At 46.3% G+C, this 13,732-nt stretch overlaps 1 non-coding gene and 1 pseudogene across 1 annotated transcript; both read left to right on the top strand.

The window, feature by feature from the left end:
* LOC123323286 overlaps positions 1-6,962 on the top strand; it is a 7,610-nt pseudogene extending 648 nt beyond the window's left edge.
* Positions 6,963-7,268: 306 nt separating this feature from the next.
* Positions 7,269-7,372, top strand: LOC123323353. The gene has a single exon (XR_006539355.1). It is a non-coding gene; the product is annotated as a U6 spliceosomal RNA (small nuclear RNA).
* The last annotated feature ends 6,360 nt before the right edge of the window (positions 7,373-13,732 follow it).

Raw genomic sequence — 13,732 nt, 5'->3', positions numbered from 1 at the left:
TCCAGGGGCTCCAAGACTCCCCACTCCTCCGTGCTCACCCTCACCCCGAGGCCCCAGGACCACGGCACCAACCTCACTTGTCGAGTGGCCTTCCCCGGAGCTGGTGTGAACACGGAGAGGACCATCCAGCTCAACGTGTCCTGTGAGTGCCAGGCCAGAATGCCAGGGTCCCTGAGGGCTGTGGGTGTTGGGGAGAGGGAGGCAGGGTCTAGAATCCTGGGGAGGAAGGAAAGAAAACACCCGACACCACACCTTTCTCATTTCTGAAGTTTCTGGGAGAAAAGGCCAACATCCACCTTCCTGCCTCTGAAAACAATTATGTCTATCTGTCAGATGCACCCCAGAACCTGACCATCAGTGTGTTCCGAAGAGAAGGAACAGGTAGGGTACAACCTTTCCTCTTGGGCTGTGGTGCAAGCAGCGTCTGTCTCCGCCCTTCAGAGCAGAGCTGGGTGGGAGAAAGGCTCAGATCAGGTGTGGGGACAGCAGAGGTGGGGAGCACCCCACTGGCTCCTCAGCATACAAACTGGCTTCTCCCCACCACTGACCCTGCTCTCAGGGGTATTGCATGACCTCCAAGCCTGATGGGGTGGCCGTCCCCAGTGCCCCAGCTATGTTCCCCTCCCAAACCTTGCCCCATTCCCCTCAGATCTGGACCCTGCCCACTCCTGCAATTCCCTTCCACATTATAATGTTATTGTTTAAAACAGTAAGCATAAAATGTATCTTGGTCTGCTCAGGCTGCCATAACAAAATACCACAGACTGAGGGGCTTAAGCATCAGACATTTATTCCTCATATTTCTGGAGGCAGGTCCAACGTCAAGGGTCCAGCCAATGTGGTTCCTGGTGAGAGATCACTCCCTGGTAAACAGCTGGTTTCTGGTGGTGTTTTCTCTCACACAACTAAGAGAGAGAGTTCTTTGGTATCTCTTCTTATAAGAGCACTAATCCAGGGACACCTGGGTGGCTCAGTCTGTTAAGTATCCGTCTGCCTTTGGCTCAGGTCATGATCCCAGGGTCCTGAGTTCGAGTCCTGAATCTGGCTCCTTGCTCAACGAGGAGCCTGCTTCTCCCTCTGCCTGTTGCTTCCCCTGCTTGTGTGCGCGCTCTCTCTCTCTCTGACAAATAAATAAATAAAATCTTAAAAAAAAAAAAGAGCACTAATACCATCCCGAGGCCCCTATCTCATGACCTCACCTAACCCTAATCACCTCCCAAAGGCCCATCTAAATACCTCCAAATACCACCATATTGGAGGTTAGGGCTTGGACATATGATCTTGAAGGGAACACAATCCAGTCCCCAGCAAAACTGAATAAAAATAAAATAACGTTCAGCACCTATGTACCTCCCCTCTTGGTTATTTCTCCAAATATAATCTACACATCTACGTTTAAAGACACACACATATGTACATAACCATGCTATATACACGCTCTGCGTCTTTATTATTTTTTTAAGTTTTAATTCAAATTCCAGTTAGTGACCGTACAGTGCAATATTAGTTTCAAGTATACAATATCGTGATTCATCACTTCCATCCATCACCTGGTGCTCATCACAAGTGCCCTCCTCAGTCCCCTTTACCTGGTTCCCCATTCCTCACTCCTTCCCTTCCAGTAACCATCAGTTTGTTCTGTATAGTTAAGAGTCTGTTTCTTGATTTCTCTCTCCCTCTCTCTTTTTTGCCTTTGCTTGTTTGTTTCGTTTCTTAAATTCCCCATTTGTATTTCTTTGTGGACTTTTTCTTAATGATTTGAAGAAGCTCTTTTTCCATTAAAGAAGTCAGCTGTGTGTTAGTTGAAGGGATTTATTTCCAGCCTAATAATGGCCTTTTGACTTAGTATATGGTGACTTTGTTAGACAAAAACATGGTTTTTTGAGGGGAGGTCTTGCATTCAGTGGCATACTGGAGTTGGCTCTCACTGGCTGGCAAGAGCCAATTGTGTCCATGTTTTCCCAATTCTGCGTTCAGTGACATTTAGTTGGGTGCTTGAAATCGGCCAAGAAGGAAGTATTTATGCCAAGGAAATTGGCAAATCAGAAATTTTTTCCCTCCCCTCCCCAATGAGTTGGTTGTTAAACACATACCAGTAAACCAGTTACATGCATCAATATTCCCTTTCATACCTCTGTCTTTCCCCAATCTGTTATTATTTTTGAATCCTCAGTAGCATCATATGTCAACACTCTCAATGGTGGTATTTGGAGGTATTTAGATGGGCCTTTGGGAGGTGATTAGGGTTAGGTGAGGTCATGAGATAGGCTTACAGACTATCTGTTCTTCCCTGAGCATGCAGGGCCGTTTCACACCCTAGCTGTAGCTGCACTTTCTGTGCCTGCCTCCAGCAATGTCCTTCCATACCAGCTCCCGGACCCTCTCATGCTCCACTTTAAAAGCCTCTCCTCCTCCAGGAAGCCCTCCCTGACCTGACAATCTCACTGAACTCCCATCCTCAGGGTTCCCCGAGCACACTGTACCCCCATCACAAAACACATCATGCTGCTTGATGACACCTGATTCTGGGTGTCTCGCTCACAAGACTGTGGACTCTCAGACACAACTAAATTAGACAGGTCTTAGTGAACTTAGTGAAAGACAGGACGCACCCAGGCCTCTTGCAAAGGCTGTGGTGCCTGCTCTCAGCCCTGTCCCCGTCGGCTGACCAAATGATCATGCGGTGGAAGAGAAGAAACAGATTTACATGATGTGAGGAAAAGAGAGACAGAGAAAGAGACAGAGAGACAGAGAGAGAACACCCCTAGTGAGGGCCAGGGCTTAGCTTTCTTTCTGTCTTTCCAGGACCTGAGGCTCTAGGCAACGGTTCGTCTCTCGCAGTCCAGGAGGGCCAGCCCCTGCACCTGGTCTGCATCGACGACAGCAACCCTTCTGCTAGGGTGAGCTGGACCCGGGGTAGCCTGACCCTGCAGCCCTCACAACCCTCAGATCCTGGGGTCCTGGAGTTGCCCCAGGTGGAACTGGGGGACCATGGGAGATACGTCTGCAGAGCTCAGCACCTGTTGGGGTCCCTGGAAGCATCCCTGAGCCTCCTTGTGAAGAGTGAGTGGGAACACACCTGGGAAGGATGCTTGGGCCCTGGGGAGGGGTCTTCCTCTGATACTCTGTTGTCTTCCCACAGAACCCCCGAAGCTGTTTGCTCCCTCCTGCTCCTGGGAGGGCGAGGGGCTGCACTGCAGCTGCTCCTCCCAAGCCCACCCGGCCCCCACCCTGCGCTGGCGGCTGGGGGAGGGGCTGCTGGAGGGGAACCACAGCAATGCCTCCTGGACCATCACCTCCAGCTCTGCGGGGCCCTGGGCCAACAGCTCCCTGAGCCTCAGCGGGCCGCTGGGCTCCGGCCTCAGACTCAGCTGCGAGGCCCGGAACGCCCACGGGAAACAGAGCGTGGCTATCCTGGTGCTGCCAGGTCAGGGAGTTTTGAAGGGTGATGCCCAGGGGAGGGGGTGCATGAACCAGGACCCTAGAAGACGTTGAGGAGGGAAGTGGCTCTGACTCAGACAAAGGGGCACTAGAGGTCAGAGTCATCTGTAGGTTGGCGGGGGAGGGGTTGAGGAAGGGGCCAGGGAAACAGGAGGCTGGGATCACGGAGAGGGGTGGGGGACAAAGGAGCCAGTCCTGGGTAGAAGAGGGCACACCCCTGGGTCATGGATTCCAGAAGGCTGGATGCTCAGGTGCCAGCTTGGCGGGACTGGAGTTTACCCCAGGTCTCTTACCTGCAGGGAGACCAGGGCCCAGGACAGGTGTGATTCAGGGGGCCATCTGGGGAGCTGGAGTCACAGCCCTGCTTGCTCTCTGTATCTGCCTTATCGTCTTCTTCACGTGAGTGGTGGCCCTGGTTTGGGTGAAGGCCTCATGAGGTTGGGCAGGGAGGGGACTCAAAGAATCTCCCAAACTCAAAGCCCAGAGCTGAAGAAACCTGGCGAGGTGATGCAGCCAGAGAAGAGTACAATTCGTCCAAGAGGCATCAGGAATCTAGCCTCCTGACATGGAGGCCGGGAGTGGTCTCTTCCCCACAAGGGGTTCCCTCTGTCAGGGAGGAGGGAGCGTGCGTTCTCCTCCTGGTGTCTGCAGCCAAACATCATTCTTCATGCCCTGCCTCAGTCAGTCATCCTTCCAGGCTCCCAGCAGCGAGCAGCCAGGCTGAAAGGCCCTGATCTCTCCCCTCAGAGTGAAGACCTACAGGCAGAAATCCAACCAGAAAGCAGCGTGCAGGGATGGCGTCGATCCAGCCTTGAATACCGTCTCCCAGGTGAGTGGCCAGGGCCTCTCTTTCTATCTAGCGTCCCACCTGGACACCTCTCCTGGGATGGACCGTGGGGCAGCTCACTCAGCATGCCAAAAGATGAGTTCCTCACCGACCCCCAAAATTTGGTCCTCCCCGGGATTTCTGGCTGCACTCAACTCAGAGACCGCAGAGCCACCTTTTCCTCTCCCCTCTCCTCCAGCCACCAGAGCCAGTGATGGGCCAAGTCCCACCCATTTCCCTTTTTAGCAAAGCTTTTTTTTCCATTTAGCCCCTTCTCTGCTGAGCCCTCGCTGTCTCCCTCCTGGGCCACTGGCCTCACCTCCACGACTCCACCTCTCCACCTCTCCTCCCAAGATTTGGGCAAGAAATTCCCCAAACACCTGTAACCCCTGTAGAAAGTAGAAAAAAGCATGAGATCAATTTTAATGTAATATATTATTTAACCAAATATATTCAAAATATTATTTCACCATCATATCATCAAGAATCAATGTACAGATTATTAATGAGATAGTCTGCATTCTTCCTTCGTTTTCTTCTTCTTTTCACACTAAGTCTTTGAAATCCAGGGTTTATTTCATACTCGTGGCACACCTCTGCTCAGAATTGCCATGTTTCACGTACTCAGTAGCCACATGTGGCTAGGAGCTACCGTATTAGACACGTAGTCTGGTTTCCTTGGTCCGGTGTTCTGTGACCTGTCCCTTGCCAAGTCCTCAGCCCACTTCCTGCCCCTGCCCACAAAATTATCTCCTTATCCCCAGGCAGGGCTCGTTCTCTGTGACTCTGTGCCTTTGCATGCATGATTTCCTCTGACCCTCCGCATTTGCATTGGCCAGACCCCTAATCACTTTTCACGCTCCAGTTTAAATATTCCCCTGCCCTATGCAGGCAGACTGTCATCACGCCTCCCTGTAATAATCACAGGCCTGTCCCCAGCACCCTGGGAGCCCCTGGGTGAGTGCTGCTTCTGTGCATCAGATCACAAATTGCAATTAGATCATTTGCGTGTATGTGTGTGTATGTGTGACAATTTGATACTGTCTCCTTGCCCTGATAGGTTGTCTGAGGTCAGAGGTCGTGTGTGCTGAAGAGTTTCTTGACCTTGCTTACTCTGTTTTCATATCTGTAAAATGGGGATAACAGTTATATTATCCACAGGGGAGTGGGGGGAGTTGTAAGGATTCAATGCCATTATGATGAAAATGTGTTAAAGATACAAATGAATGAATGAGTGAATGAATGGATGGATGGATGGATGGATGCTCAGGAAATGGGCATGAAGTGGATAAATGGGTAAGTGCCCCCCAGCCCCCACTTCCCTTCTCCAGACTCAAAGGCCAGCTCCAGTGCCTTCCCTTCATTCCACTCAGGATCACCAGAGCAAACCCTGGTCAGACAGCCTCTCAGACCCTTTGCCCCCAGCTGGGGCCACCTCTCCCTCTGAGAAGGAGCAGGAGCCCTACTACGCCAGCCTCAGCTTCCACGGGCTGAAGCCACACAACTTTCAGGACCGGGAGACCCCTGAGTATGCAGAGATCAGGATCCAGAAATGACGACCCCAACCCTCCCCCTGCCTCCAGGAGGGCCAGCTCTGACTGGAGCCTGGACAGGACATCTCTGAAGAAATGTATGTCAGACTCTGATTCCTTAGAAGTTGACAGCCCTCTGAGCCAAAGTTTATAAATGGGAATGTGACACTCCTCGGAGTGGCTGAAAGTCACAGATTCCTGTGTTCAAACACCAGGCAAGCCACTTCACCTCCCCATGCCTTCCTGTGTTCCTTCCTCTGTAAAATGGGGGATAATATTCATTGGGCACATTGTTCAGTGGGAAAAAATGCATCATTGGCATTGTTAAGTATATCCTTATGTGTTAAGTCTACCTCAGGATGGAGGGAGATATCAACGTTTGAACATATATTATTTTGTCTTTTGTTTTCTTTTCTCTTTTTTTGGGGGGAGGTGTCATGTATTATTTTTAAAAGTAAATCTATTTCTAAATGTAACTCTCTGGCAGGAGTAGATATTTCTCAATACATGTATCTAACAAAGGATTCATCCGCAGTGTAATAAGAATACATAAGGATCTTCCGAAAATCAGTAAAAAAAAAAAAGGCAGACAACCCAATAAAAAAGCAATATTCAGAGGGCCCATAGGCATATAGAAAGGTGGGTAACGTCAGTAGTTGTCAAGGAAATGTGAGTAAAGACTCCAGTGCTGGGCCACTGAAAGGCCACCACATTGGCTAAAATAATAAAAGCAATTATCAAGAATATCAAGTGTTGAAGACATTACACTAAGTGAAATAAGCCATCACCAAAAGACAAATACTGCATGATTCCAGTTATACCAAGTATCTAAAGTAATCAAATTCTTAAAGCAGAAGGTAGAGGGGGCTCCAGGGGAGGGGAAGTAGGAAGCTGCTTTTCAGTAGGTAGAGTTTTAGTTCTGCAAGATGAAGATTTCCTAGAGCTTAATGATGTGCATGTAGTTAACACTACTGTACCACACACTTAAAAATATTTAAGATGGTAAATTTTATGTTGTTTTTTTTTTTTTTACCACAAAAAAAAGAGTAATATGTAGTGGTTACCAAGAGGTTGGGCGGTTGGAGGTGGATGGACAATTAATATTTAATGGGTACAGAATTTCATCCATCTAGGGAATGGATGATGGTGATGGTTGCCCAATGTGAATGCACTTAATTCCACTAATTGTACACTTAAAACAGTAAATTTTAGGGGCGCCTGGGTGGCTCAGTCGTTAAGCGTCTGCCTTCGGCTCAGGTCCTGATCCCAGGGTCCTGGGATCAAGCCCCGCCTCAGGCTCCCTGCTCGGCAGGAAGCCTGCTTCTCCCTCTCCCACTCCCCCTGCTTGTGTTCCTGCTCTCGCTATCTCTCTCTCTGTCAAATAAATAAATAAAATCTTTAAAAAAAAAACAGTAAATTTTATGTTATACTTTGCCACAATAAAATTTTTTTCTTAAAGAGTATCAAGTATGCTTCAGCAGCACATATCCTAAAATTGGAAAGATACAGAGAAGATTAGCATGGCCCCTGTGCAAGAATATCAAGTGTTGGTGAAGATGTGGAGCATCTGGAACTCTCATACATTGCCAGGGGTGGGGGGAGTGAGAATTGGTACAACCCCCTTGGAAAAATGTTTGTCACTCTCTACTAACAACTGAGCACGGAGCCAGTAATTTCACTCCAAGGTGTGTATCCAACAGAAGTGCATACAAATGTTCGCCAGATGTGTACGAGAACGTTCATGGCTGCCATGGTTGCCATGAAGAAATGGAACCTGCCCAAATGCCCATAACAGTAAGACAGGTAGACAGACTGCAGAGTATTCATGCAATGGAAGAAGCAAATAGCAACTTTGTACAACATGTAAGAATCTTACAAACATAATGTGACAGAATCCAGACACAAGAGTCCTCACTATGTGACATCTTTGATGTAAGGTTTAGAAACAGACAAAACTAATCTTTGGTATTTGAAGTCCAGATACTGATTACCGTTGGCGGGTAGTGAAAGGAAGGGGCCAGTGAGGACCTCCTGGGGTCTTTTGGTAAAGATCTGTATCTTGATCTGGGTCCTAACTGCTCAGATGTGGTCACTCTCTGAAAGATTTTCTAGTAAAACATTTGTGATTTGTGCCCTTTTCTGTATTTTCTGTGAAAAGTACTCTACAACAAAATTTACATTAAGATTTTTTAAAAAGATGGGGCACCTGGGTGGCTCATTTAGTTAAGCGTAGGACTCTTGGTTTCCACTCAGGTCATGAACTCAGGGTTGGGACCAAGCCCAGCACCGGGCTCAGGGGAGTCTCCTTCTCTTCCCTTCTCTCTCCCTTTGCCCGCCCCAATTCGCGCGTGTGCCCTCTCTTAAATAAATAAATAAAATCGTTTTTAAAAAAAATTTTTTAAAAGATTATCTTGTAATTACCTAACTCTGATTTCCACCAGACTATAAGCTCCCCCAGGGCAGGGACTATGTCCAGCCCTGTGTTTTCAGAGCCCAGCCTTGGACACAGCACATGAAGTGGGCTCAGGAGACCTTTGAAATGCCTTGCACTTGAGTGCAAGGGGACGACATGCCTGGGCTCTGCTGGGGCCTCCAGCTTGTATTTCCAGCCCAGGGCTCTCTCCTGGACTCTAAATCCCTATGTCTTTTTGGACATGTCTCCCTGAAGGACCACAGGCTCCTCACTTTCAATGCATCCCAAACTGGCTCCACGTCTCCCCTCAAGTCTGGTTCTCCCCTTGGTTCTCCATCCAGGATGTGGGAATGTTCCACAGGGCATGCCGCCTGATACCCACCATCTTGGCAAGGAGAGCATCATGCTCCCATGCCTCCATTAACTGCAGCTTCCCACCAGAACACAGTTTCTGGTCTGGTACTCACTGGGCTCTTGTGAAACAGGCCTCTTCCTCTTCTCCAATCTCATAGACACCAGTTTACACTCCTCTCTGGCTGTTCCTCTAAGAGGACACTATCTGAACCACTTCCTGAATCTGGTGAGGCTGCAACTTTTCCTCCCCCACTGGAGGCCGTGAGGTCCCCTTGGGGGTGGTATAAAGTGCCCCAAGGAGAAACCAGGTCCAGCAGTACTCAAGGCTCAACTTCCAGCATGAAGCCTTCTTGCCCCCCTTCCTGCTCTCCTGGGGAAGACTCTGGAACTCCCTCTTCTGGAACCCCACAGATCCCGTTCATCTCTCCACCATAGCTTTAATCCACGGGTCTAGAGACCGTCTTAGTGGTCTTTGTGAAGGTGGTAGGGGACAGTGATTAAAAGTTTAAGCCCCTTCATAATACCTAAAAGGCGGAAACAACCCAAATGCCCATCAACGGATGAATGGGTAAACAAAATGTGGTCTATCCATATAACAGAATATTATTCAGTCATAAAAAAGGCTGAAGCCCTGATACATACAACATACACGAACCTCAAAAATATGCTAAGTGAAGTACTCCAGACACAAAGGTCACTTATTGTATGATTCCATTTATATGAAATATGTAAAATAGGTGAATTCATAGAGACAGAAAGCAGATTATGGGCTGCCAGGGACTGTGGAGAGGGTGACTGTTTTGTGGGTGTAGGGTTTCTTTTTGGGGTGATGAAAATATTCTAAAATCAGATAGAGGTGGTGGTTACACAACGTTGTGGATGTACTAATTCCACTGAATCGTTCACTTTAAAATCACTGATTTTATGTACCATGAATTTCCCCTTAATTAAAAAAATAATAATTTAAGTTCTTCAAAGTCGTTTTGCCAGGATTCAAACGCCCACTTCACCACTTAACCTGTTGCTGCTTCCACTTGTTTCTCCCTCAGATGAGGATAACAACATTCCCTAGCTCATTTGGTGGTTTTGAGAATGCACTGACCTAATGCACACGGGGAGGTTCTGTGCCCGGTGTGCGGTGAGCAGCTCTTGGATCCTGGTCAAAGCGCACTCAGCCAAGGGCCAAATGCTGCCCAGGTGATCATTCGACTGGTCGAACAACCTGCAGGCTTCCACCTGTAGACGCATGTTGTCAGTTTCTCCACTGCACCCTAATCAAGTGGGCGACCAACCCTGTGGTCCCAGGGAAAGGCCATTAATGTGCAAGTGAGCAAAGGAGAAGTACAAGGCCTATTTCAGGTATTCACATCAGGGTTTTGTTTCACTTCCCCCTCTCTCATCGCCCATTCCCATGAGTCACCAAGTTCCTGACCTGCCCCCTCCTTTGCATGCCCAGATCAGGTCTCACTTGACCTTTCTTCCCTAGGTCCATTAAAACAGCTACCTCCCCAGCCTCTGGTCTCCCTGTCAGCCCATCTGTCCCTTCCCTGCTAAACACCCTTCTATGCCTGCCCCTCTCCCTCCAGATGAGGGGTCAATTCCAGGGAGAGCTACTCAGGAATTTCCACAATCTCACTGTCACCTGCCTCACCCCTTTCTCTCAGCCACCATCCCTCACACACCTAAGCCACATCCTTGCCATTCCCGGAACATCCCATGCCCTGTTGTGCTCTCCTTACTTTGTTCGCACGGTTTCATCTCACTGTCATAGTGTCTCCTTTCTCCATCTTTATGGCACATACTTATCCTTTGAGATCCAGCTCAAACCCACCTCCTCAGACAAGCTGCGTTCCCTATCTCACACCCCCCGCCCCAGCTCTGCAGTTTCCCATGCATTGGATTAGGGCATGGCTTAACAACCTCAGTGCTATTGATATTTGGGCATAAGGGGCTGAATGAGGCTTCATGGTGGGGGGGGCTATCTTGTGCACTGTAGGATGGTAAGCAGCGGCCTTGGCCTCTCTCTACCCACAAGATGCCAGGAGCTTCCCCTACCCATTTTTGACTACCAAAAATATCTCCAGACATTACCAAATGTCTGTGGAGGGGGAGATGGTGCACAAAGGTCCCCGGTTGAGAACCACTGGGTTAGGGCCACCCTCCTTTGCACTCACACAGATGTTTCAACAGAATGGCCAACTTTCTCTAGTTCTTCTTTTCAAGGTTACCACAAACACCACTTCACTCCTGGTCAGTTACAAGACAATTAAGTACATTTCCATTCCTTTGCATAACATTCATGAAGGAAGCCTTGAGAAATCCCTACTTTTCTCCCCATTTCTTCAATCTCCAAATTTTTACTGCATGCCTATTATATTCTGGGAACACCAAGGGGAAGAAGATACAGTTTCTGCCTCAGAAGAGCTCAAGTTCACCGGTGGGGTTCAGGGAAGGGACAGAAATACACAACCTATTAAAACACAGTGTGATGAGGCTCCTATAACATGGGCATAGGATATTAAACAGATAAGAAGAGCCCATGGTCTGAGGACACAAGGGTGAAAGCTCTGACCTCTGCCTCAGGGGTGGGAAGAGGGTTAGAAAAGGCTTTTGAGGGGAAACTCCTTTCAAGCTCCACCTTGAGGGGCAAGCAGGAGTTGGCCAAGCTGAGGAGAGGAAAAGCAGCCCAGGGAGTGATAACATCAGGTACAAAGCAAGGAAGTGGAGGTTGACTTGGCAGCTTTTTGAGCAAGGACAGTCAGTCTGCAATAGATGGAACCTGAGGTAAAGGACACAAGGTTAATTTTCCCCCTGGAAACTCTGGCTGGCATCTGCTCTCCAAGGGCCCCCTGTAGCCAGGCTGAGGAGGCTGGGCTTCATCCTTCAGTCTGCCACATAAAAAAATGAATGGATTTAAATAGAGACTTTGTTCAAAAGGATTATTGCAATAAAAAAGGAGGATTATTGCAATAGAGGAAGGAGGACTCCTCTTGCCACAGAACAAGTCTGAATAAATCTGAAAAGATGGAAATTATGCAGAGCATCTTTTCTGATCACAGTGGAATGAAACTAGAAATTGACGACAAGAAGGGAAACTGGAAAACTCACAAATATGTGGAAATAAAAAACATGCTCCTAAACAACCAGGGGGTCAAAGACGAAAGCGCAAGGAAAACTAGAAAATACCTCAGGCAACTGAAAACTAAAACATGGCATACCAAAATTCATGGGATGCAGTGAAACCAGTGCTCAGGGAGAAATGTAAAGCTGTAAATGCTTACCTTAAAAAGGAAGAAATATTTAAAATAAACCATCTAACTCTGAAAAACAAACTGAGGGTTCTAGAGGGGAGGGGGGTGGGAGGATGGGTTAGCCTGGTGGTGGGTATTGAGGAGGGCACGTTCTGCATGGAGCACTGGGTGTTATGCACAAACAATGAATCATGGAACACTTCATCTAAAACTAATGATGTAATGTATGGGGATTAACATAAGAATAAAAATAAATAAATAAATAAATAAAAGAAAGGTTCAAATTAAAAATAAAATAAAATAAAATAAAATAAACCATCTAACTTCACATATTAAGGAACTGGATGAAGAAGAATAAACTAAACCCAAAGTTAGCAGAAGGATCAAAATAAAAAGATTAAAATGGAGATGATTGAAAGAGAATGAAACAACAATAGAGATAATCAACAAGACCAAAAGTTGGTTCTTTGAAAAAGATTAGCAAAATTGGCCTACGTTTAAGCTAGATCAACTAAGAAAGAAAAAGATTCAAATTACAAAATGAGGAATAAAAGTGAGGACATTACTACTGATTCTATCAAAATAAAAAAGATAATAAAAGCATACTATGAACAATTGTATACCAACAAATTGGGTAACCTAGATAAATGAACACATTCCTAGAAACACACGATCTAGCAAGATTCAATCATGAAGAAATAGAAAATCTGATAGACCTATAACTAGTAAGATTGATCAGTAATCAAAAAGCCCAGGACCAGATGGTTTCATGGGTGAATTCTACCAAACATTTAAAGAACTAGGGATGCCTGACTGGCTCAGTTGGTAGAGTGTGTGACTCTTGATCTTGGGGTTCTAAGTTTGAGACCCACATTGGCTGTAGAGATTACTTAAAAAGAAAATCTTTAGAAAAAAAATAATAAAGAAGAATTAATACCACCCCTTCTCAAACTCTTCCAAAAAGATCAAAGAGGAAGGAATACTTCCTAACTCATTCAATGAGGCCAAGTTTATCCTGATACCAAAATGAAACTACAGACCAATATCCTTTAGATATGACAACAAACACAGGCAACAAAAGAAAAAGGAGATAAATTGAACTTCATCAGAATTGAACATTTTTGTGCTTCTAATGATTCTTTTAACATTGTGAAAAAGGACTCACAGAATGGGAGGAAACATTTGCAAATCAGATATCTGATAAAGGATTAACATCCACAATATAGAAAGAGGCCCTACAACTCAAAAACAAATATGATAACCCAATTTTTTAAATGGTGAAGGAATTGAATAGACATTTCTTCAAAGAAGATATATAAATGGGCAGTAAACACATGAAAAGACGCTCAACATCACTAGTCATGAGGGAAATGCAAATCAAGATCAGAATGAGATACCATTTCATACCTATTAGGATGGCTATTATCAAAACCAGAAAAAATAAGGTTGATAAAGTTATGGAGAAATTGGGACCTTTGTGCATTGCTGATGAGAATGCAAAATGCTGCAGCCACTGTGGAAAACAGTATGGAATTTCCTCAAAAAATTAAACATAGAATTATCATATATCCAGTAATTCCACACTGGGTATTTACCCAAAGGAAAAAAACCCACTAATTCAAAAAGATATATACACCCCTGTGCTTACTGCAACATTATTTATAATAGCTCAGATGTGTAGGTAACCCAAGTGTCCACTGATAGATGAATGGATAAAGAAGATGTGGTACATGTATACAATGGGACATTACTCAGCCATAGAAAAGGATGAGATTTTGCCATTTGCAACAACATGGATGGACATGGAGGGTACAGTGCTAAGTGAAATAAGTCAGACATAGACAAATACCATATGATTTCACTCATATGTGGAATTTAAGAAACAAAACAAATGAGCAAACAAAGAAAAAAAGAC

Source organism: Neomonachus schauinslandi, chromosome 16 (genome assembly GCF_002201575.2).
Source record: "Neomonachus schauinslandi chromosome 16, ASM220157v2, whole genome shotgun sequence".
In the NCBI taxonomy this organism is placed as follows: domain Eukaryota; kingdom Metazoa; phylum Chordata; class Mammalia; order Carnivora; family Phocidae; genus Neomonachus; species Neomonachus schauinslandi.
This window is presented reverse-complemented; position numbering and strand designations above follow the sequence as displayed.